Here is a 23578-nt window from a genome sequence, read left to right as displayed (position 1 = left end):
AGAGTTGTCCCAAGGAGGTTGTATGTTTTTGAAAATTAGATCAAATACTGTTTTTGATTAGCAAGAACATCACCACACAAAGGTTATCCACAGAGTGTGCAGCATTAGAAGCAATTTTTCGTCTTGTTTTTTCCAAAAATGTGTTTATTGATTTTTCAGATGTTTTAAAGAGAAGTACACAAAATAATAACACGTATAATAGGCATGCATACACACACACACACACACACACACATTCGCGTATGGCTATGCTGTATTTTGCTTGTCCGTTTTTGGTGAACTTTGCTCAATTATCTTCAGTGGGGAAAATCCCTAATATACATAGTTTGGGATATCGATTCAACTTAACACTTGTAATATGTGAAAATACAAAGAAAATTATTTCCAAAAACTTTGAATTTCTGAACATTCCCGTAAGCAATCCATCAGTGTGCCTTTGGCCTTACATTTAACACATATGTCTGGGATATTAAAATCAAATTTGCTTAGCAATGTTTGAGTGACATATGTTCTCATTAGCCATTTATAGTTGGGCATTGGGCAGATTGTGTTTGGACTTTCAATCAGGCTCGCTGTCATTCCTCTACGGATATTCTACATTTTAAATCTTGACACCATGCAAGTCTTTTGTTTTCTGAGGATGTTTGAGAGCCATCTCTGACGTTAATATAAAAGCGGGATATTAAGCCCTTCTTCAAGTAGTGGTTTATTAGTTTACTGAGTAATTCAGCCTTTAAATTGGGATCCCAATATTGGGATAACAAAAATTGGAAGTTGCTGTGTCATGTCATGTGTCATGGCATGATTAATGTTGCTAGATTTTTCAATGATTTAAAAAATAAGGAGTATGTTTAATTACATAAATGGTCACTGTTAAAATTTTAAATCAGCTAAAACGCTAAATAAATAACACATTTGTACCACATCTGCGGTAACTGCTACAGCTTTTGGTTACCGCTGGGTGTAATGGTCGCGCTGCATCTCAAAAGTCCTGAATTCGCAGTCGATTCATCAGTTTTAAGGTCTATTCTGTCCTCACTGTACTGCCAAGTGCTGTTAAACCACACAAGCATCAGCCTTGAAGGTTATAAGCAATATCTTGTCTGATTCTGGGCGCACCAATATTTGTTTTGAGGAGAAATCTAAGAGTTTAAGGCAGTTCTCATACCTACAGTTCATTTGCCCTGGTCTGAATCAGTAGATGTGCTGTAGCTTTTTCCTATGGTTTCACAAGACCACGTCCTCCAAAGAGTCTCAGAGGAGTTATTTTGGTCCACACCTGAGTACGATTATCATGTTCACATCTGCACAAACGAACTGCACCAAGGGGGCAAATGAACCAGTGTTCATTTTGAATGGACTAAATAGCAAAGGTGTAAAAACACCTTTAAATTGATTCACTCCAGAATGCCTGACATTTTCTAGCGCAGAAGGACCATAATTCAGACGTACATGGAAGCCAGATTTATTTCACTGCTGAATAAACCCAGTCTGCTGACACGTGTGTAAGTATGTGAGTGTACGTATGTGTGTGTGTGTGCGTATGCTGTGAGGAAGGTGGTTGAGAACGAAGATGCTGTAAATCCACATTAGCTGCTGCTGCTTTAGCTTCACAGCCTGTTTCCCTTTTCCTGAGATTAGACAATGCAGGAGATGTGTGTGTGTGTGTGTGTGTGTGTGTGTGTGTGTGTGTGTGTGTGTGTGTGTGTGTGTGGCATGATACCTGACTGTGAGTAAAAAAAAAACAGTTTTAAGCTTCCTACATGTGTGTGTGTGTGTGTGCATATGTGATAATAATAATAATCCTTGTGTTTGTGTGCATGTGTGTGTACAGTATACATGTGTTGTGAATTTATGCATGTGTGTGTGCACTCCCGTGTGTGTATGTATTAGCAAGATATTTGCAGCCCTCTTACAGGCATTTTTTGAGGAGAAAAATCCCTGGTATCATATTACCCCTCCGTGTGTGAATATCCGCACATTTACATTTTCATACACAATGTGTGATGAAGGCACTTTATCGTGTGTATGTTTGCAGTTGATAAACATATCCCACGTCTTCCTCAGTGGGAATCTGAGCTGGAAAATCCCAGTCCTCTGACACAGAAATCCAGTTTTTATAATGACGAGAGGCAGCAGACACACCGCCGACTAGAATAATCAGATCAAGACAAAGAGGAGGAGGACGGTGAATTGAAACACGTTGGAGGTCTGATTGCACTAATATTAATAAAATACATTTTGCTCATTGATACTGCAGTGGAGGAGTTTTTTGTATTATTAATTCTGGCTTTGTAGGTCTGATTTCAAGCCTTGCTCTATTGTTTCATAAACGTATCATTGCAGGATGCAGGTTTGACAGCATTTTTCTAAAGCTGAATTCCATTTAAAGGCATTTATGAAATTTTTCAATATTTCCAATGTGACAAAGTAACAATTAGTGCCAGCTAAATGAGAAGCTGTTAACATTATGCAAGTTATCAAAATTGGGCTGTGCTAATAAAAATAACAACGGGAGGTAAAATAATAAGCATTTCATTTGGGTTTGATCTTAATGAATCTGAGTATTTTGCCAGCTGGAAGCCCATTTCATTGTAGTCTCCATGTTCCACAAAATTCACAGCATCCAAAGTCTTTTTTTTTAAGAAGCCGTGGCAACTACAGTGAGTAGTAAAGGTGTAGTTGACATATTGAGATTGGTTTTTTATACAAAGGTTAAAGAACACGTTTGATATTTAATTTAATACAATTTTATTTATATGGCTGAAAACCCTTTATAGGTAAAACCCTGCAATATTACAGAGAAATATCATATGGCCCCCTATGAGCAAACACTTAGACTTGTATATGTTTGCATACATTTATATTAAACCACCAAGCAGCTTATTTAAGTTCAGCTCTATAATTGGTTGGTCAACTAACTTAAAACTGGCAGCTCTTTGGATGAAGAACTGAGACTTTCTACAAATTTCCACAAATCAGTTGATCAATTGATGGAGAAAATGATCTTTTATCTCTTCTTTATTTTTTAGATTTGATTGAAGCACAGACTTTCAGCTTTCAAAGAGGTTTAACTGTTTAAAGTGTCCCTATAGGGAACTTGGATAATTGTAGGAAAATATAAATTTATAGGTTTCTGTCTAGGTCCAGTATTTTGTCTCCTTTTACCTCTGGTCAGCACGTATTATTAAAACAAATATTTGGCTGTTGCACTTTCCACTCCATTTAGTTTCTGTGTCTGTCTCCTGTTTAGTGCAGATTCAGTTAAGGCCAGAATCTGCAGAGTGATAATCCTCAATGAGTTAAAAAATCAACACTTTTCATATAAGTAGTCGTGATCCTCTGTTAAACTAGAATAACTGATTTTAAACAAATTAATTGTCAAAAACTCTTTGTAAACATTTGCAACGCCTCCAATTTGATTCTAATTGAACGAGCTGCTGTTGCAGCATTGAAGCAGATGTTTGGTATGTTATTATGGCCCATATGGAGGATTGGTTGACAAACTCCTGTGGAGAGAGGCAGGGTGGAGGGTGGATGGTGGGGAGAGGCAGAGCTTGTAGAATAAAAAGCGTGGCGACGGTTTCTGACAGAGATCTGACAGCTGCTGCAGGTTCACATCAACCATCTGCAAAACCACAGTTCTGCCGAGTCTGCACACCTCCCGTCACATCAAGTCAGCTTTTTACCCACAGATCCCAAAAGTTCAGGACAGGTCTGTGTGTGTGTCTGTATGTGTGTGTATGGAAACTAGAGAGAGCTTGTGTATGCACATTTGCAAAGTGATGGTACATGAGCAGCAGTATGTGTGCGAGTGCACACCAGAGAGTTAAAGACAGATTGAGAGCTTGTGTGTGTGCTTGAGATTTTACTTTATTCAGTGTGTGTGTATGTGTGTGCATGCGAGAGATTGAGCAAGAAGTCAAGCATTTGTGTGCGTATGTGTAAGGTATTACATTGCTTCTGCGTGCGCCTGTGTGAGCTGTCGTCCAGGATTTACCCTCAGTGAGAGTTAATCTGAGTGTCGGCAGGATTCTCTAAAGGTTAGACAGAGACAGAGAGGAGTGTGTTGGAACCAGTGCAGCTGACCTCGTTTTCAAAACACACACCTCCTTCAATCTAATACTGAGTGTGATGGTGTGGTTGATGTTCAGGTAAGTCTGTAAGCCAAAAAAAGAGAAATCAATGCATTTGTTGATGTTACTCTGTGAAATGTGAATTGGGCTTATCTTAGGATAACAAAAATAAAAAATACGATAAAATTAGGTAAAATTACAAGATCTGGTTGAGTAAGTCATTTTTAAATTGTTATTTAGTATCATACTGTTATTATGGATATGTAATTAACTGTATAAATTCACAGAGATATCAAGGCAGTGAGATGGTGCAGGATAACTTGAGCCTTTTTTTATGAGGGGTTTGCAAGTTGTGCTGTGTGGGTTCTCTCCAGGTGCCCAGGCTTACTTCCACAGTCCACAGAGATGCATGTTGAATTAGATGATTCTGAGTTGGCTGTAGGTATAAATACAAAATACAGTACCCTGTCCCCCTGCCCATGGATACACTCTAGCCCATTTGTGGATGTAGAAAAGAATGTAAAAACAACCAGAAGTAGTGATTTTGGATTGCTGTGGTAAAGAGGTAAAGTGGGCCGTCCATCAGCTTGAAGGTTGCTGTATAACTGTGTGTGGCTTATAGTAAAAAAGCACTTTGAGTGCTCTGAATAGAGCAGTGTATAAGTACCAGTCCATCTACCATTCCCTACAAGAACAGGAAAAATTACCTAAAGCCTTCAGCATAGATCTAATGGCAGTTTAAGACTCTGATTTGTTGTTCAAATAAGGCTCCAAATAAGTGATTTCTTACCAGATCAAACATTACATTTTGATCTGAAGTTAATGTCATCAGATTAAAGTCAAGGCTGCAGCAGCTCTGTGTGAGCTAAATAGAGAGTTAATGGTGCATCTGGTTTTCCTTATTAAGACCAGTAATTGAATCGCTTCATTTTTCATTTTTCTTATGCACAACAATTAAAATTATTTTTGAAAAACATTAAGTTTTCATTAAGTTTTGTCATTCCCTGCTGGTGTGATGGTAGAGTACAGGTTACAAAACAGCCTTTGTGCTTGAAAAATGTGGAGCCTTGTTTGCTAGTGAATCAGCTATTGGTACTGAGGCTAGGCAGCAGTTCACTAACACTACCTTCTTCACTAACACTACCTAGTTCACTAAAAGTGCAGAGGAGCACAAGAGCAGAGGGGGAGGGGGGGGAGGGGGGGTTATGGAGCCAGTGAAATTCTGTGATCACCTCTTAGCATTACAGGTGCTTTAATACAGACAAAATAAACTAAATGTATCAGAGGAGGGCAGCTTGGTTGACACTCTACATTTGCTAGTTAATTGGCTTAAAGTACTAATCCCGTGAGTTATGGTTATGAAACCTAATTTATGAATCCTCTCTAATAAGTAAAAAAACAAACCCACTGAATTAAGAAATGATGCCGCTTTAATTACTTAGTTTAACTTTAGCGTTTAGTTTAACAAATAGCCTGAAACCCTTTGTCAGCTTAACAATTACTGAGTGACGACCTTCAGGTGAGGATTCATCTGGAACCGGAAAAACAGCTCTGTTTGAACCTGAGCAGGTCGGCACCCTTCATGCGTCCGTTGCTTTGAAGGGAAGCCAAATGGCTCTGCTCCACAGCACTGATCTCATCCACTCTCCAAACTCTGAATATTAAAACACATAATGCATGCAGTTTCCCCACTCTTGCATTTTTTCCCCGTAATTCTTTGTCGTGCACCGGTGCTTAACATGCTGATTTAGATGTGGGGTGTCAGCCAACCTGCCCTCCGGCAGTTTTACCCTCTGCGACCCACTTTATGGAGGCTCCCGCTTCCCCTCTGTCAGACTGATGCCGAGCCGACCACGGAGCAGTCAGGTGGCTTCATGTGCTGAACTGCCAAGCTGAGCCCCCAAATTATTCTCCTCCAAAGTGCTTTTCTGCTCCATTAAAAGAGAAGCACAGTCTTAACTTGGAGAATGTCAACTTAAAATTAAAAAACCTGAACTATGAAGGCTATGGTGTTGCCTCGCTTAGTCAATAAATAGTTCATGAGTTATAACACAAGTGTTTACAAGAAGTAAGGAGGTTTTCACTGCTGAGCACAGCAGTCAGCAATCAATACCAATCAGCAGCAGTACAGTTAGGCAAGTTCAGTAAGTTTAATGTACTTTCATAAGAAGTAGTTGTCACACTTTGTTACACGCCCAGCTTTCTAAAGGAAGTGCCTCGAGATTATTGTGTTTTCTTACTTAAAATTCCAGTTTTGTAACAATGATGATTATTTTTTGCCTTGCTTTATTAGCAATAAACAAGTAGCACTGTGAACAATAATGAAGTATACCGAGATTTTAAAGGTACCAGGAAGATAGCACTCCAGTGTCATCGCTACATAGCCCAGAATATAATTTTACTGCTGATATGTTAGACTAGGCAGCCACATAAAAATATATTAAAAATCAAATCAGTATGCAGAAATGTATGATGACTGAATCTGAAGTGACGAAACGGGGTGCGACATCTGCGATGGATTCATCTGTACAAATGAAAGTGAGTGTGTATTTTTATGCGTGTGTGTTTTTCCGAGTGCGTGTGTGTGAAAGTCATGTTGGTATCCAGAGATTTCAGGGTTTTTTGGCTGAATTATAGAGGACGGGAGTTGATGGGACCCCTTGGTGTCAGCGTCACCCAGTCTGTCGTCTGCATTCAGCTCTGCTGCAGAGATGAAAGTCTGAGCTTTGATAAAACAGACTGGCTGAGTGTCAGAGCGAGCACACACACACACACACACACACACACACACACACACACACACACACACACACACACACAGACATTTAAATACTATGCTTCTTAGGATATACCATTTTCATTTAACTCACACTTTCCCATTCTGTAAATTTGTCGTGTGCGTGTTTTTGTTATGATTCTAGTAAATGCTCATTATTGACTTGTCTGGCTTCAGGTGTTGTGCCTACATTTTCACTGTTTGCTTCTTAGATTATAAATGTTTCCTACTCCAAATCCCTTTAGTAAAAGAGATCTCAAACTTCCCTCCAGTATGTCAAACTCTGCCTTCATTTTAATTTAATATATTGTCTGAATGCGTCTTGAATCATTGTGATGTTATTGTGCTGACAATATCTGTCCATAGAAGTAAACACACATATAAATGCCTGCGGGTTAGCTCCCACTGCAGTAGGAGTTTCAAGGATAACATTTTGCCATGATGAACCATGTACAGACACACACGTACACACAGACACAAGTACACACACTTTAAGAGTGAAAACAATACAAAGATCACTGTCATGGCTGGTAATGAGACTACCTGATTAAATAAAGTTCGTAATAAATTAAAGGAGGAGCAGCAAGGTAGCTGAAAATCAGGAGGTAATTTCAGCTGTCATCTTTTATGGGGAGAGAGTGAAAAATTACTCACATAAACACTCTGGACTGAATTAAAATCACTGACCAGGGCAGGTAATTTTAAAATCGCCCCACCGCTGTTAGGAAATAAATCCTACTCTAATGGAGCTTAACATGTGAGAATAGACAGCCCAGGAAGCTGTGTATATTGTATCTCTTTGGGTATCTTCCCCTGATTTTAAAAGTGGAGCATGCCTTTCCCTTCACAGCAAGCCTCTGCGCGTCCTCCTTCACTGCATCCATAAACTTTCTATGTGGCATTTCTCTTTTCCTCCTACCTGTGAGCTCCATTGTTTCCCTTTTCTGAACATGTCCAAACATCTCAGCTCAACCTGAGCTGTCACCCTGATGTCCTCATTTCTGTCCATCCTGGTCATTCCCAATGAAAATCTTAACATTTTCAACTCTGCCACCTCCAGCTCTGTAGCCTGTCTTTTTCTTTGTGCCATCCCCAAACCATACATCATAGCAGATCTCACTAGCTTGTTGTAAATCTTCCATTTGACTTGCTCATATTCTTCTGGCACTCATCTCCACCCATTCCACAGTGCCTTCACCCTGTCTCGCCCCCTAATGCACTATTCCCATCCACTGATTTGCATGCTTATGCATGCATATTTAAACTCATCTACCTTCACTACCTCTAATTCTTGCATTTTCACCTTTCCACCTGCTTCCTTCTCACTCACACACACACGTTCTGTCTCGCTACTGGATTTAATTTCTCCACCTATCGATTCCTTCCTCTCTCCAGAGCATACCTCCACCTCTCCAGGGTTTCTTTCACCTCTTCTCTGCTCTCACTACTGTCCACAATGTCATCTGCAAACATCAGATGCCACAGAGACTCCTGTCTGACCTGATCTGTCCACCTCTTCATCACCATTGCAAACAAGAAGGGGCTCAGAGAAGTCCTCTTATGTAATCTCACTGTCATCTTAAACCCATTTGTAACTCCGCACTTCTCACCATGCCCACATGTTTTGCGCCACTCTCATATTCTTCTCTGCCACTCCTGACTTCCTCATGCAAAACCACAGTTCTTCTCTTGGCACCCTATCATATCCTTTCTCTAGTTACACAAAGACACGGTGCAACTCTGTACTTCTCCATCAACACTCTCAAAGCAAACATCGCATCTATGGCTGCTCACAATCAGTGAGCAGCCATACTGCTGCTCACTGATTGTGACTTCTCTCTCTTAAACTAGTCTCAGCAACTCTTTGCCAAAGCTCATAAGCTTTATTGATCTATAGTTGCTAGAGGTCTAACACTGTGATAAAAGACAGCTGTACAACAAAAAATCCAACAACAGCAGTGTGATGGACAAATGAAGTCCAAGAAAAAGGTAAAGACACACTGAAATCGCCATTGCAATCCAATTGTGTACTGGTAAAAGATATGTGTCCAATAGAAGTGAGTAATGAAGGCTTTGGGGAAATGGTCATCCACAGTCATTGTTCCAAAGTGCCAAAACCTGCATGTATGCAAAGCGTCGAGGGATCTCACAATTAGGAGTTTTATTCACATCCATCATGCAGCTGCACTGAATGACTGAATGAATGAAGACTTTACTTTGCTTCTTGGAGACCCACTAAGATGCAGTATATACAAAAACCTTATTTTTCATCATTTATAAAGATTTATTTATAGTATACTACCACAGCATAAAATTGAAAGCAGTGCCCTATTGATTTCATTTTGTGTAAAATTTTGGTAGAATTTCATTTTATTTATATTTTTCTCAGCAATGCACTGAATTTAGACAATGAAGGAGGACCAATTTTATTTTGATGCAATTTGAACTTTTATTGGACCATTGCAAGACCTTGACTCTTTTCTTCAACCATTCACTTACAGATTTGCAGCTGTGTTTGGGATCATTGTCATATTGTATGACTAAATTTGGGTCAAGTTTTAGCTGTCAGACAGATGGACTCAGATTTGACTCAGTACTTTGGTATTCAGAGGATGTTCATGTTGGCTCAGGTGCCAAAGTCCTGTGGTTGCAAAACAAGTCCAAATCATTATCCCTCCACCAAAGTGCTTGGCAGGTGGCATTGGAAGTTTGTGCTGATATGCTGTGGCTGGTTTTGTGTATGTGTTTGACACATTATGCCCAAACACTCTACTTTTGTCTTGTCTGTCCAAGGGACATTGTCCTAGAAGTCTTTGTTTATTCAACTTCTCCAAACAAGAAAACATTATTCAGTCATTATGTAATTGGACTGTCATGAACTTTAGCATTTAACATGCTATTTAAAACCTTTAAAGCCTTGGGTTTTCTGAGTTTCTCTGAGCACTGCATTGCCTAACCTTAGAATGAATTTGCTGGGACATCCACTCATGGGAAGATTGTAACACTATGCTAATATACATCTCAGCGCTCCAGACTGGCAATCTGCCAAAACTTGTGATTTTCTAGAGGTGGTCACATGTGCTGATAATCAATTACCCTCTTAATTCCTATGGAAACGCCAAGCGTTTACTTAGTTTTTCATTGAACGCCACACAGTATTTAGAAAACTTTCTTTTTCACGTGACTGTAGTTCTGACCTGTTGTGACCTTCAATGAAAAATGAGTGTAACCTATATGAAGATGAGGCAAACATGTTAAATTGCTGTCAGATTAATGGAAAGGGGTGCAAGTCTCAAAGGGTGTTTTGGATAATGTGTCAATGATAATGTATTTAAGTTTGTGTATGCTTTCAGAGCAGCCTGTGTGTGTTTGTGAGACCTGCAGGGTGTAACATAGATGAAATGTTTCAGGCAAATGTTTGAGGCAGCAAGCCTGAAACATTTGCAAGTGTATTTGTGTACTCTGTGCCAACAGTGATGTACGCGTGGGCGGTTTTTAGCCCCTGTGGCCCGGATAAACGCTTGCAGTCCAGTGCATCACCGTGACAACAGGTATTAGGGTATAATTTAAGCATGAAGCTTAATGGAGCTTGAGTAACTAGGCCCAGAGCTGGTGTCCTGCCTGTCTCTCCCATCATGTCAGCTAGGTCGGTGTACTACGTGGCTCCATCACCCACAAACACCCACAGCATCGTCTTAATGTGAAAGAAACGCCCCTGCTCTTCCACCTGGCTGCCTCAGAACAATAGGGCACATTTAACTCATGCACATTATGAAAATAACACCAGAGAGGGCAATTTTTAATGCGATTATGGTTGTATGATGGTGATGAAGCAGTAAAGTCGTTATAATCTCAGACAAGGACATCCGTGTGGGTTTATGCTTTCATATAAAAAAGACACCAGCTGAAAAAACAATCTGCAAAGTGCTACTTTTTTTTAATTCTCTAAATGCATGCTTTTATTAAAAACACTGGAAAACCTTAAAGCTGTAAGCTAAAACTGATTTTTCAAACAGTGCAAAGAAAAAAAAGCATGAACAAAAACAGAGACAGCTTTTTTTTAGCAGTTAAGGATTCATATAAACTTCACAGAACCACGATTTTTGGGTGGTTTTGAAGAAAAAAAGCCAGAAGTAATAATTTTTGGCCAAAGGGTGGAAGACTAAATTATCAGCAGAGCTACCAGTCTTAGATAGCGTGGTACAGTCATAGCTTGTATAGGCATTTTGTGCAGATACAGAGTTGTAAAAAAAATTCACAATATTTCAAAAAATCATCATAGACATTTTACTGTTAGACAAAGATAACCCGAGTAAATGCAAAATGTAGTTTTTAAATGATCCACCCATCAATTGTCTTATGCTTATCCAATTCAGGGTCGCGTGGGGGTTGGATCCTATCTCAGCTACTACTGTGCGAGAGGCAGGACAGGTCGCCGATCTTCACAGGACTAACATGGCCTATTTTTTATGGTACTTTTTTTTTTTTAATTATTGTCCATAAAAATCACTTTAGCACTGAAGTATTTCTACAAAAAATTAAGTTCTGCAAATACAGAGTACCTCTGAGAAACATGTTAGTTTCATATAATATTCTCCTCAGCTTTCTTTTTCTATCTGGAGTGATTTTCTGCCAGAGAGCATTTTAAAAAAATCTGAATTCACCCATTTGAAAAGTGTCTCAGTTGTCCATCGTGTTGCATCATCTTCAAAGCTGAGTTTAACAAGGCCGTGTCTTGTTCAACATATTACGGCGTATTAACACATGCGGTGCATTCACTGGTATAAGCTGCGGAGACGGTGAAGGAAGATCAGATGGTGTGATTTTATATTTATAGGCGAATGAGTGTGAATTATTTCTTCTGTTTGATGTGAGAGCTGTGGATGCTGAACAGGAAGTGGACTGTTAAAACATTTAGTTCTCGAGATTAAACACTTTACTTTCTGTCTGCTTGGTGCATCTATTTTCAGGATACAGAGGAGAGAAGCGGGAAGGAAGGGACGGAGGAATGAGACAATGAGACAAAAGGAAAGGTGCAGTAATAGGAAGCCTGATAAAAAGCAGCAAGGAATGAAAAAGCTTCAGAAGGAAAAGAGAAGATAAAGGAGGAGAAGAGAAAAAGAAAAGGATGAAGGAGAGATCAAAGACAGGCCAGATGGATTGGGAAGGTTAGATTACAAAAGAGGTGATGACTGGAAGAAGGAGGTGAAAGGGAAAAGCTGGGAGGGGAGAGAAAAAAAAGGCATGGAAATTGAAAGATGGGGAGAGGAGGGTGAGAGGGGAAGAGAGGGAAGAAGGAGGGAGGAGGTGAAGGATTAACAGCCTGTCAGTTGCTCAGCTCTCACATATGTTGGTGATTCACTTTCATACAAAGCACACACTGAAGGGCAGCAGGAAACAGACTGACAGGCTTAAACTCCGTGTGTGTGTGTTTATTTGTGGGTGTAGTGGGGGTGGAGGTTTGGGACAGACAATAGACGGAGTTTATGGCTTCACTATATGACCGTTGGAAAAAGTGACAGAGGGATTAAGAGGCTGATGGCTTTGCCCCCAAAACATTGAGACACACACTGTCTGTTGGTTTTTCACACATATGCCCAGATATTCAGATGTCAGCTTGTTTTTTCCCCCCTATTTCCCCTTATTTTTCTTACTTTTGATGATGATCTTGATAATTAATTAGCAAATATTTGCGTGTTTTTAAGTAATTTAAGCCATTCAGTAATTTTTCCTAATGACGTGGCTAATTGTTACAAAATTGCCTCAAAAAACTGAATTCATAAATACAGTACATTCATTGTTTGTTTGTGGATATTTCTTCAGAATCAAAATCCTTCATTAATCCCTAAGGAGATGATGTAATTATGTTCTTATTATGTTATGTAATTACTGTTTGTTTTCAGGTTAAAACTCATGCTAATGCCACTAGCTAGCGACATGGTTGATGCTAACAGTATTCATACTGTAGCCCACAAACATTTCAAAATCCTAAGAATGCCCTTTTAAATCTAATGACACATTTCAGTGGAAAAGTACACTCAAATAAAAATACTAAGCTGGTTAACAGGCTGGATGGTGTTGTTATTTGGTCATAGAGTTTAAATAATACCAGATGGCTGTCTGTTTTGATCGGCGTCAACTCTTTCTCCTGTCCTCTGTCGCTCTCCCTCCAATCTTCTTTGCTTCATCTAATAAAGTAGTCCTTTTTCTTTTGGATGGCTGTGTTTCCACAAAGGTTCATATATCTGCCATCCTGGCTAATCAAAGCTATCCGCTGATATCTCCACTTCCAGATATGTTTGCACAAATCCTCATGTACTTCCTCTTTGCAAAAAAAGCAAATCTGAAGATTTAATTTAAATGCCAATGGTGTAATTTTTCTGTGGCTATCACAAACAAACACAGTAGACTTCATAGTAAAAAGAAATGCTATGTTTTTGCTAATGCTATGCTCTTTAACCCTTTAGAGCCGATCGGAGCGGGAACGCTCTGTTTTGCGTAACTATTTTTAAATCCCAGTAGCACTGCAACCACGTAAGCTAGCGCAAAAATTTTTTTTGCATATGAAACCGGAGGAGTTGTACTTACATCTTATGCCAACAGCTTGTCCTAGGTCACGGTTTCCTTCCACATAAAGCTTTGCAAAAACTGCATAAAAAGCGCTTGCAGGAACAAAAACATAATATTCCAGAAACACGCTTTACCGATCCGATCAGCTGTTCATAACACTTCCTACGTTGGAATAGACGTCAGCGCGAACTTTTTCAGCTATTACCTGCCCGAAACCGGAAGTGATGTCATTTTCGCGGAAATGTAGTCTTTTTTGCGATCAGGGCCTCAGGGCCTATACTGCTCTTTTTAAAAGTTATCTTTGACTTTATGACTTTCTGTGTCGTTTCTGGGATTCTTAGGACTCATATTGCACTGCTGGAAATAGTTTATTTTGATGCATATGCTGCTTTTTTGCAAATTTGCATTATAATATTTATTTTCGTTTTTCCTGCAGTGTATAAAAATTGGTGTATTTCAAAAATAAAACTATGAAGACACTCAAAATAAATTTCCTGTGGTGGGAAACTATTTTGTGCAACTTTTTTGTATTTACAGTTTTGAGGGATAAGCCTCTTAAATTTCTCTAACTACAAATATATGTTAAAAAATCAAAAACGATTTTCAATTTTTTTGTAGTTTATTGCACTTTTTTGCAATTTATGTAATTACTATGCACTTAATGAATACATATTATTAAAATCTGGGCTATAATGGTTGTATTGATGTATAGCAACTTGAAATGCTCCCAAAAATGGCTCCACAGCATGTAAAAATACAATATAAGCTCTGGCGGACTTGGTTCTATGGTAGGTCTTAAAGGGTTAAAGTTTGTTTCTTTTGTGGCACATGGGTACTGAGAAGCACTGCTTTTTAACATTGTCTGTTTCCACTATATAGACAAAAATCTCTTAAAGAGAACCTTGTTAATGGGTTATATATCCAACAGGATCATGTATATCTGAAGTAGCCTATAACTTGTGTCCTGCCACTGCTAGACCACCATTGTAAAAATTGTTACTTCTAGATATCTTCTGAACATGTCATTTGAAAATATAACTGAGAAAGCCATAGGTAGGTATGCAACACATTACCTACTCACTCCACAAGAACTCTACGGTAGTCCAATGCTAAATTCTGACAGCAATAAAATGGTGGGAAGTGACAAAACTGCTCTTTGCACAAGTCACATTAAAAGCTAGAGAGGACAGCTACACAGGCACACATATGTAAAGTCTCTTATAACATAAGCATGCACCATTAATTTCACACTATAGATGTGTGACGCTATGAAAAAGTGAAACCAACAGCTCTCCATTTAATCCCTTTATGTTATGTGATTGAAGTTCCTATTTTAACAGCCTTGGGTTGGGAACATCAAACACATTTATCGCTAAACTCACAACAACCAATTTCCACTAAACTCAAAAGCATAATTGTGTGATCACTCTTATTGTCCACAGGCACACGAGGTGCTTTTAAATTCAGCCCCCTAATACCCACCCACCTCTCTGTAATGGCAAAACTAAACACTCCAAACACAGCAGCCATAAAGCAGGAACATTAATCCTTCTCCGGTTTGTTGGGAGTTATTGACGGAAAAGCGCTCACGTTTGATTGTTCAGGCTTTTAACGTGAATGTCTGAGGTTCTTTCGGACATAACAGGCTATCATTTTTATTACAAGGGATAATAAAAACCCTCCGCAGCTGCACTGTTCAGTGACAGAGTGGAAACATAATAAGCTACAAGAGAGTGGAAAGAGTGAAGCTGCAATTTCTGTATTTTTCTTTTTCATTCAGCCATTTAACCCATTGAGGATTTAATGATCCCCGAGTCCCAGAAAGGTGTTAAAACCTCCACTTTGTATCCCTAAAGTCACTGCTGTAATAGCCACATTCCTTTTCCACACTGCATCATGTTTTTTGCAGATTTTATTTGTTTGACCACAGTAATTTGTGAAAGTGTTGTAAAGAAGACTTAAGGGCACACAAAGCCAACATTTGTAACTTAAGATTGAAGGTAACTCTATCCAGATCTGTATGTGAGTGTTAGTGTGGGAGCTATGTGCTCTTTTTAAGCCAGCCATACAAAAGTCGATGTTTAAGTGTAAGCTGAGGAAAGCCAAGACAAACAGCAGAGTGTCACAGATGGATTATCTCCTGGGTGGGCCCACATTTATTAGTTGTGCGGCGTTCATGCTGTCCTGCATTTAAAGCTTCACTAATCAATATCTTTTCACATTAACAGTGGATCAAATAACTCTGCACTGATGGGCAAAAAATAAGGGATGGAATTTAGGTTACCAGCAAATCTTCAAATGTATTACAATGTACAGTACTTTGAAACAATCAGCACAAATTCATCAGTGTGTTTTTATGAAAGAATGAGAATAAAAAAGCACAACTAAAATGTAACTAGTTGCTGGTAATAAAATGCGCTTGATTAATTGATCATCGGCACGTGTGAGCACCTCTATTAAAGCAGAGGTTTGGGCACTTTGCTGGTTTTGATCATTCATTTGTGTCATCTCAGACTCTATCCGATTGTTCAGTCTGACGTCACTAGCCGTGTCTGGGTCTAAACTCCGCTGCAGGTCCATATATCAAACGATCACTATGGCATTACTGAGAGTTGAAAAACTGTCTGAAGTCTTTCATCTTTAATAAAATGATCAGCGTTCTGCTCTACCAGGTGTAACAACTGAGTTTAACATCCAGGCATCCATGAAAACGGAATTTATGACATTTAACGGAGTTAGAAGTTAGCAGGGAGTTAGCTCGCTAGCTTCTATCTAAATACAATATCCGGTTGTTCAGTGATGACGCGACGAATCCTACTTCCGGGTCTAAAGTAGTCTGCGTTTAATATGGCTTTTGTGTTGTTAACATGTTTAATGTTATGTATTTTCTTCTATTTGATCTCAAAAAGCTCCTAAAACAGTCAGCGACCACTGTTGACCTCCCTCGGCTTTTATTACCGCTAATCATTTATTTAAGCTCAGTTTTTAAAACCTTACGATGTAACTACAGCCCAGCCCATGCAGCAGTATATGAATGACTAACCTCGTATTGTGGATGGATTATCTCAGTTGTTCTCCTGGCTGAAGTTTGGTCCTTTTACAGCATCCTGCCATGCGATTACATTTGTTCCTGACCACCGAGAACACTCACATTAACTTTTATCGAGTGGAAAAAAAGTTAGCTTGTTTATATTATGCTAACATAGCTGTGTCGCTAGCGGTCACGTAGCACATCATTATATACCAGCTAGCCCAACTTCAGTAACCCTACAAACGTCACTGCTGTTTAGTTTTCTGTCTTCATTTATGCTGGAAGTGACAGCAGAGCTGTAAGTTTTAATTTGTTTCCAAAACCCCGCAGTCAGGACATGCTATATTGTATTTAGATAGAAGCTAGCGAGCTAACTCCCTGCTAACTTCTAACTCCGTTAAATGTCATAAATTCCGTTTTCATGGATGCCTGGATGTTAAACTCAATTGTTACACCTGGTAGAGGAGAAGGCTGATCATTTTATTAAAGATGAAATGGGCTGGGCTGTAGTTACATCCTAAGGTTTCAAAAACTGAGCTTAAATAAATGATTAGCGGTAATAAAAGCCGAGGGAGGTCAACAGTGATCACTGACTGTTTTAGGAGCTTTTTGAGATTAAATAGAAGAAAATACATAACATTAAACATGTTAACAACACAAAAGCCATATTAAACGCAGACTACTTTAGGCCCGGAAGTAGGATTCGTCGCGTCATCACTGAACAACCGGATAGGCCTCAGTTTCCAGGTTAAATGCTGAAGTTCATGACAGATCAATTAGAAAAATGCTGAATATGTACGGCTTGTTTGGAAGGGTTGTCATTAAGTTTCAACGTTTCTCTTACAATGTCTTTTGGCTAAACTAAACTAAAGTAAAGATGGGTGGACATAATGTATTGTACTACATTTGGCCCCAGCCAAACACAGCATATCAGCACAAGTATCTCATACCAAATGTCAAGCAAAGTGTTGGATGGGTGAGGATTTTTGCTTGTTCTACAGCCATGGGACCTAGGCACCTTGCAGTCTTTGAGTCGACCATGAACTCCTCTGTGTACCAAAATATTCTAGTGTTAAATGTTAGGACATCTGTCTGACAGCTCAAGATTTGCCAAAATTCGTTATTGCAAGAGGGCAATGTTACAATGTCCCAGTCGAGAAAGCTGTGTATATATAAAGGCCTGCAAAACTCAAATAACTGCAGCAACTTCGTAAAGAATGAGCCGAAATTCCTCTACGATGATGAGAGAGACTGATAAAAATTATTATTTCAAGTTATTGCTGCTGTATGTCTCTGCTATACGTGGATCTATACTGAATCACGGCATTAGTTTAGTTCTTTTCCAAATAAATGACATTGTGTAATGTGTCAGCTGTTATGCTTAGTCTGAGCTTGTATTTAAATAGTTTTAGAACCTTTGTAAGGACCAGATGACTTTTATGGTCCTGATACCAAAAACCTTATAATTGAAGGAGAGTGTGCTTGCTTTTTCACATGACTGTATATAAAAGGCAGGCTCATGTTGACACCTTCATCTTAGCAACCCTGGATCTTGTCTAGCCTATGCAATTATAAGGATGTATACCTCCTCTGTGGCTTAGCAAGCTAATACAATCTAGTCACCATAAAGTTTTTTTTCACAGCTTATATGGAGAGGAAGAATGATTGGAGTGAGTGAGTACTGTATCAACATAGACTCAATAAATATCAGTTCTGAAGGCGATTAGATGAGGAGGCAGAAAGACAGAAAGAAAAAGTTGGTTTTGCATCTGCTCATGCGGAGTTTTAATAGTTTGACTTCCTTCTCAGAGGTCACAGACTTCTGCATCTGAGCTGATCAAGGGCAGATGGTAAAGAATTGATGGTCTTAGTAGTGACACTATACGTCGACAACAGAAATGTTTTATAGCTCAGCAGTCCTCAAGGATGAAAATATTTCATGCCAGGACTGTAGGACTACTGTGGCTAATGGCCGAGGTCTGCAGCTGTCCTTACATCAAGAAGAACAGGAATACACGTCAATACAGAGCATTTAACGTCCATAAATACATTTGTTGATATCATATAAAGCGCCTTGAGGCAACTGTTGTTGTGATTTGGCACTATATAAATAAAATTGAATTGAATTGAATTATGGAGGTCCAGGTAGTGTCTAAAAATAAGATATCTAACATGGCCTGAGCTTATGAATGACAGCTTGTGAACAGTATTTGTTCTATGAATTGGTAAACCCCTTTTTCATTTGGTCATTTCAGTTTTTCCATTAGTGCATGCTCTGCTTATTCTGTCCACACTGATGGTCACTATTTCCCCAACATTTAAGGTCCTGAAACACACAATAGAATTTTTTTAACTGTATTGATCTGTTTAAAAATGTAACGTAAAGAATAGTTAATGGCTCATTTGGTGAAAAGTACAAGAAACAAGTTCATTTGACTTGCAGCTTTGTTCGTTTCTGAATTCTTCACAATTTTGCTTGCTCCTTGTAATTCTTTTTACAAGAAACTCTGTGTAATTAGTTGAAAGCTATGGAAGCCCGTTTCCGCCACTAAAAAAAAAAAAAAAAAGATCCATAACTCGAAATTTCGAGTTATCTTTCTCGAAATTTCGACTTATTTTCTCGAAATTTCGAGTTATTTTCTCAAAATTCGGACTTATTAACTCGAAATTTTGAGTTATTAACTCGAAATTTTGAGAAAATAACTCGAAATTTCGAGTTAGCGCTGCCAATAAGAAATCTACGTGGCTGATGTCATTTCCTTGTTACCCGGAAGGATATGGCGCAAAGGGGTGCGCACTCAAAACTGGATCGTGTCGTGAGCTGCTGTATTAACAACAAATGGCGCCAGGTTCTTCAGTTTTGAATGCCTTCCTACAAATGATAACTGGATAAAAGGTATATAAAAACAGTGTGACAGCGATTGTTACATACAAAGTTGAATAGAATGCAACGTCAGGGTTAACCATAGGTACCTATAAGGTTTCTGTTACACGCTAATGACACCTGTTACGTCTGATGAAACAGACATTTTGCTGAAAGCATGCGTAATAAGTATACAGCACTGTATAAAACAAAATCACAAATCACCCAAAACAGGGAATATGACTGACAACTATATAAATAAGGAACAAAACCAATAAAACTGTAACCAGACAACTGAGAAAATGTGGGATTGACTGTATTGTGATGCTGATTGTAGTTACAGTGCAAATGGACACTTAAAAATGCAGTTCCCACTTCTCCACCATAGTCAGAGCTCATAATGTAGGTAGGCACAGATACTTTGACGATAATATGGTGGCTTTATTTTAATTTTGTAATTTTAATTTACATCCTTCCTTACAGCATGGGAGACTTGACTGAATTCTTGAAACAAAGAGAAGTCTCTGAGGAAATTATACAGACCTTGGAGAATGAGAAGGTACTTAATTCCAACAAGATACTGGTTGAAATGCAACTTTTCCTCATTGTTCTTAAGTTAAAAATAGAATTGTATTTTCAAGGCTGGTTGTTTCAATAAATTAAATTATTTTTCCATCTTTAGATTGATGCCAGTGTCATAAGTCTAATGACAGATGAGGAGCTGAAGACTTATTTGCCATCATACGGTGATCGTCTAGCAGTATTTGGATTTTGCAGACGGAGGGGCAGCAGCCGCAAGTCAGCGCTTTTTGAACGGCTGAAATCCAAACTGTCCAAAAGAAAATTATCTGAAGAGGATGGCAGTAGCACATGGCAAGAAGAACATTCCCAAACAACCCATAAAAGAAATGCTCTGAAGAGAAATAGAAAAATAGAAATAGGATGGATGCATTATGATGAAGACACTGAGGTTTTCAAGCAGGTTAGAGCTAGACGAGGAGGAGGAACAAGAAAAATAGACATCTGCAAGGATGCCAAGAAAAGGGACATAGGTTGCAACAGGCCCGTTCTTTCCAGATGGAGGAAACATTCAGGGGCCCTTAACAGATTTTGACTGTGATCTGAAGGATTATCAAGAGATGATAGTCGATGATGCATTGACAGTAGGAGAACTTTATCATGTCACAAAACTTAATATCCTCAGGTTCTACCTCACCACAAAGAAAAAACAAAATGACAGCCTTCAGAGCTCCAACCCAGGTTTGCATCCATCTTCAGAAATTGAAGCGAGTCCTCAAAACCAAACCTCTTCTTTTACTGTCACTACAGTCCAAACATCTGCTCCATTTGAAACAATCAGCCATGATGTGACATACATTGAAGACACTCCAAACGATAACCTTCCACAATCTTCCACGCAGTCTCTAAGCGCTAACACTTCTCACAGCAGTGACATTATTTTTGTTGGCCCCTTTTCTGACAGTGAGCCAATAAATTTGGATGACACCCTGATTTTTTCTCCACAACCTGGTCCATCCAGTGAGAGAGTGAGGAGAGTAGTGGTGGTCCACAGAGGGCAGGTAATGTCAGAGCTCATTTCACATTTTAGTGATAAGGACCTTGAAGATGTCGACATCAAAATCCAGGTCTTACTGCCTGATGGAACACCTGAAATGGCCCATGACGATGGGGGAGTTGTGAGAGACTGTCTTTCAGAATTCTGGAAAGAATTCTATGACCAGTGCACCACTGGAAACGTTTACAAAGTGCCCTTCTTAAGGCATGATCTTGGGCAACCGGAGTGGGAGAGTGTGGGCAGAATCATTGCATTTGGATGGGTTAGAGAGAAATATCTGCCTGTGAAAATTGCACCTGCCATTCTGGAACAAGCTGCCTTTGGATATGTAAAGAGTGATATTGTGGAGAATTTCCTTAAGTTCATGCCTGACTCTGAGCGTACAGTGTTAGAGGCGTGGCGATCAGACTTTAGCACCGTGGACCAAGAAGAACTTATAGACATACTTGATAACCACAGCTGCAGAAAGATACCAACAGCCTGCAATGCCACTGAAGTCCTATTGGAGCTTGCACACAAAACACTTGTCCAAGAGCCTGCCTATGTTATTGAACAGTGGGCAAGAACACTCAGCACTGCATGGGAAAGCCTTTGTGATCTATCTTCAGTATGAAACCCTCCAACCAACTGTGAGAAAAGTTCTCAAGTGTCTCACTTTCCCTGAAACAATGACGGCTCACCAGAAGCTGATTCAGAAATATCTAACTACATATGTGAAGAATGCTGAGAAGGAACATTTGTGTTTGTTCCTCAGGTTTTGCACAGGTTCAGATTTACATCTGGGAAAGAACATCATCATTGGGTTTAACGAACTGAAAGGTTTCCAGAGACGACCTGTGGCACACACATGTGGGTGTGTACTGGAGCTGTCGATAAATTATGACAGCTATCCTGACTTCAGATCGGAGATGAACAGTGTGTTGGAATCAAATGTGTGGGTTATGGACATTATCTAAAGGTTTGATTCACGGACAATGGCTTAAAAGCCATTGTTGTTTTACAACAGATTATATTTGAGTTGTGAACTAAGACTAAAGTGTTCCCATGTGAATGTCACAGCAAAGGTTTCAGGTGTTTAAAAACTGAGTTCCAAGAAAAAGTATTTGGTGAAATACCACTGTAATGCAATTTGAGGTACTTCTTTGTGTTTCTGTGTTTTCCTATTACAACTGAGGCAATATTTTTCTAAACACTTGTGAAATGCATTTCTGCAGAGGTCTCAGAGTGGCAGTCTGGAGACCATTTATAAGCATTCCCATTTCCTCAGTCAGCATGTGTGCATGTGAACAATGAAAGCAGTTTTTCCACCTTTTATTCATTTTTTCTATTATTTGAATCCAAAATCAACTTTAAAAAATGCATTAGGTTAATTTTAATTTGTCAAATTTTTATTAATGTAATGTCAAAAGATGACATGTATTGTAGTGGTTCACCAGAAAATTAGAGATTGAGACCCCTGCAATATGTAGTGTATAGTACATGTAGGAGATATATGCAATATCTCCTACATGTTTTATCATCGTGCACACATTTTACAGTTTACAAGTCAGGTTTTACTTTATCATTGTATTTTATTACAGTTATGTTTGTACAGTTCCGTTTAGCCATCTGGGTTATGGTGACTTTTGCTAAATTGAATGGCCATAAGGCACACCTATATGCTTTTATTTTGGATTTCTGTGAAATCAGCAATTGCTTAGCTGAAGGTTGATTTTTGGTTGGCTTTTCCTGATTTTTGTAATGGAAAAAACCTCTGTGTATCATAGCCCCCTTTTTCAAAACTACATAGCCGATGGGGTAGTTATTTAAAAGATATTTTCCTATATTTCTGTTTTCATGTTTGAGCCTAATGTATTTGCTTCATAGTGGTTTTAGACCACACGTTCTTATTCTTTAATTGTAGGATATTGTTATCAGATCTTGCCATATTATCCTCAATCTCTTTTTATTGTCCCATTCTTTTTGTATTTTTAATAATAATTGAACTTATGCAAAACATATTGCATATTTTTGTTGAGTGTATTATCGTACTTTTTCCAAGTCTTGTGCTTGCAATTAGCTTTTTATAAGAATACTTTAAGGTTTTTTGTGTTACTGTAAATACAGTACAGTTATTTTGTTTTAAGACAAGATGATGGCAAAAGATCTGTGTTTTATAATAAAGTGTTCAATGAGACAAATTACATCTTTAATTTTGGTAATTTCTGGTTTTTTATTATTCTGAGGCGCAATCCGAAAAAAAAAAAGGTCCATAAATCTCACTCAGTTAGGTTATCCATATGCTAAAAAAGATATAATTATACTGCCCATAATCAGGAAAACAGTCAGTATATATAAAAAGTCTCAGCAGTGAAAAAAATGACAGTGAAAATTTTTTTTACTGCTACGTAACCAGATATTTCAAAACATCAATAATTACTCAAATAAAAAGAAAGATGAAAAAGCATATTTACAAAAAGTTGAAATCATAATTCCAAGGTGACATGCGCTGCATATCCTCCAAATAGCAGGTCTAACAGACATTATGTTTACATATGTTTTAATAATAAGGCTTTTAAAACAAAAAATTGGTTTGTTAATTGAAATAAACCATCCAAAAAAAAAACAACCCTCCAAAAATTAAATACAATTTTTATAGCCTTTTTCAATTGGCCCTGTTCGTGAAATACATTTTCAGGCCCTCAAA

At 38.6% G+C, this 23578-nt stretch overlaps 1 pseudogene; it reads left to right on the top strand.

The window, feature by feature from the left end:
• Window positions 1-19626: 19626 nt before the first annotated feature.
• On the top strand, window positions 19627-22193 carry LOC147318862 (uncharacterized; annotated as a pseudogene).
• The last annotated feature ends 1385 nt before the right edge of the window (window positions 22194-23578 follow it).

The sequence above is a fragment of the Aulonocara sp. 'chitande type north' Nkhata Bay genome, linkage group LG11 (genome assembly GCF_057382095.1).
Source record: "Aulonocara sp. 'chitande type north' Nkhata Bay isolate Kocher_YH1m ecotype deep benthic linkage group LG11, A_spYH_male_GT1.1, whole genome shotgun sequence".
In the NCBI taxonomy this organism is placed as follows: Eukaryota; Metazoa; Chordata; class Actinopteri; order Cichliformes; family Cichlidae; genus Aulonocara; species Aulonocara sp. 'chitande type north' Nkhata Bay.
Note: the sequence above shows the minus strand (reverse complement) of the source record. Positions and strands in the feature narration are given on the sequence as shown.